This window comes from Microtus ochrogaster, unplaced genomic scaffold (assembly GCF_000317375.1).
Source record: "Microtus ochrogaster isolate Prairie Vole_2 unplaced genomic scaffold, MicOch1.0 UNK125, whole genome shotgun sequence".
NCBI lineage: Eukaryota > Metazoa > Chordata > Mammalia > Rodentia > Cricetidae > Microtus > Microtus ochrogaster.
The window spans coordinates 512,067-515,058 of NW_004949223.1; the positions used below are offsets into that span (position 1 = coordinate 512,067).

The following is a 2,992-nucleotide window of genomic DNA, read 5'->3' on the forward strand; positions in this document are numbered from 1 at the left end:
AAAAAAAAAAAAAAAAAAGAGAGAGACAGGTAGGGGCTGCTTTGAAGGATTTAATAAAATACATATTTATTTTTTAACCCTCTGAATTGAATTAGTGCTATCAATTTATGAACAAGTGTGGGGCCTTTCTTTGATGTATGTTGACCTACCACTGATCACAACTCCAAAGGAAAGTGACTCTCCTTCCCCAGTAGCCATCAACTGACAATAATTTCTCAGGCAGGGCCCCAACCCCATGTTGGAATTTTTAACTGGCTTGATCTTGTGTAGGTCTTGTGTAAGTAACGATAACTGCTGTGGGTTTGTGAGCACAATGGCCATGTCGTGTCCAGAGGACAATATTCCTCACTGTTTGACTCTTAAACAGGTTTTTCACTGCAGAGACGTTGGGGTGGGGCTGATCTAATGTCCCAGCTAGTCCTAGCTGAGCAGCCAGGCACTTACTCTCACCACTTTGAACAGTGATGAGAGTCAATGCCTTAACCACTGCTCACTGCAATGAGAAGCTTCTCTCACCAAGGCTGAGAGCAGCACAAATCAGTGAGGAGCTAAACAGGCACTTTGAAGGCCATTTGATGACACAACGGTTTTCCCCAGTGACGGCTTCTCCGCCTGAGGCTGTGACCTTGTTCACAGCAGCAGGCAAGAATTTCTAGCACTGTCTGTCTCTATTTCCAGGCTAGATCTGACCTCTAGTGGCCAATTGAAATATAATCTGTTGTCCGTGAAGCTCATGAATTGTGTGGCCCACACCCTAAGCTGAATTTCTCATCCCCAGTTGATATTTGGGGATAGATTGCTCAGTGGGGTGAGGAGCATTCTGGACATGGTACGATGTGAGGAGAATTCCTGAACTCACCCTACTCCACAGCAGGAACAGCTCAGCTTCCAGAGTAGCCATGGCAGCATTCTCTGGTTGAGCTCACTGGTTTAGTGTGGGATTGCTGAATAATGAAGTCACGTTTCTGAATGGAGTAGAGGGCTCAGTTGATATTCTTTGTCAGAAGTCATTCATCAACACAGTGGCTTTTCACTTGATATAACGTTTGAGGATTTACTTATTTTTATTTTAATATGGTTAGATATTTTGCCCTCATATACGTCTATGCACCATGTAACTGCCTGGTGCCAGGAGATGCCAGAAGCGGACATCAGATTCTCTGGAACAGGAGTTATGGACAGTTGTGAGCTGCCATGTAGATGCTGGGAACTGAACTGTCTCTGTAATAGCAGCCAGTGCTACTAACCACTGAGCCATCTCTTCAGCCCTTTATTTTATTGTTATAGTATCCTATTGGGATGCTGAGTACCTTAGAGATCTTGTGGGTAAAACATTCAAGCCATTGTAGCATTTAAGTAAATTCACACAAAAGTGTTGGTTTTCTAGTGCATATAAAAATTAGGTTGGGGTCAGAGAGATGGCTCAGTGGCTAAGAGCATTTGCTGTCCTTCCATAGGATTGGGGTTTAGTTCCCAGCACCCATATGGCTCACAACCACCAGCACCTGTAGCTCTGGGGGATCTCTTGCCCTCTTCTGGCCTCCGTGGGCACTATATGCACGTGTATGCCCTCCCCTGAAACTAGTGAAACTAAATCTTTAAAAAGCTGTCCTCACACTGTACTGCAGTTGGTGAGCAATTGCAGACATCTTTCTGAGAAACCTCTAATTACCTGTTAGATCTATTTAAAGTACTTCATTGAGCTGGAAGGTTTTAGTGCACTGGCAGATTACTTATGTAGCATGTGCCTGACCTTGAGTTCAACCTTCAATACCCTAAAAATAAGATAAAATAAAGAAAGGAAAAACAAGAGTTCAATATCAGATACTGCAAAATATAGTAATCAGCCAGGTGTTGGCTGTGCATTCCTTCAGTCTCAGCACTTGGGAGGCAGAGGCAGGAGGATCTTTGAGTTCGAGGTCAGTCTTGTCTACAGCGTGAATTCTAAGACAGTCAGGGCTACACAGAGACACCCTGACTCAAAAAACCAAAGTAAATAAATACATGAATGCATAAAGTTATAGGTTTAGTCTTTCCCACTGCAGAAATGAGATTAAATGGAAAGCAGAGGAATGGCTGAACCCACAGTACTGCAAAAACAAAGTAAAACAGTGACTGCAACCGAGCAAAGGGCTCAGTATCAAGCAGTGCAAAATTAAAACACATGAAAATAAGATAAAACAAGATTTAGTACCCAATACTGCAAAAGTAAAGTTTAATTTCCAACACTTCAAAAATTAAATAAACACAAAACCTTTTCCTTTTTGCTAGAAAAGGCCAACATGTAGCTTGTAGGCTTATCCAAAGTAAAGCTGGTATAGATCTTCAATCTTAAAAACTGCAGGGGCTGGAGAGATGGCTCTGTATTTGAGAGTACTGACTGAAAGTGAAAAATACACCCCCACAAAATAATATAATAATAAACATTAAAAATAAAAATTTCAAAGCCACAGAGAAACCCTGTCTCGAAAAACAAACAAAAAAATAAATAAATAAAAATTTCAGTAGAACAAAATGCATTCTCTGCCCATTGGCGTGTTTGATGAGTGCACATGGTCTTCAGATGTCCAGATATGACTCCCCCAGTGTGAGTTGTGAGGCATGAGGATTCTGGTTATTTTGTCAGGTTCAGTTGTGACTGTATAGAAGTTATCTCAGGCTCACTAAAATGAATGGGTCTAATTGAGGCTTAATAAATAAGCTGTTTTCTTTTTTCACTTAAGAAGGCTATTGTACATAATGAGGGATGAAAGGACAATATGCTCAGTCTTTAGTTTGTGGCTTTAGATCCAATTATCTCAAGTGAGATGCAGAGATAGAAGTGTTGCTGGGAGTCAAGGCCATGCTGGGCTAAGTCTTCCCTTCCATGATGTTCCTTGGGCCTTTTTGTAGAGAGTGTAAATGTCCCAGTGAGGGCTGAGTCTATGGGGAGTGTAAATGTCCCAGTGAGGGCTGAGTCTGTGGGAGGGTGTAAATGTCCCAGTGAGGGCTG

General features: G+C 41.9%; 1 protein-coding gene across 3 annotated transcripts in view; it reads left to right on the forward strand.

Annotated features, from left to right (window-relative positions):
* Positions 1 to 2,992, forward strand: part of Insr (insulin receptor) — a 137,134-nt gene that overhangs the window by 104,909 nt on the left and 29,233 nt on the right. The window lies entirely within an intron of this gene.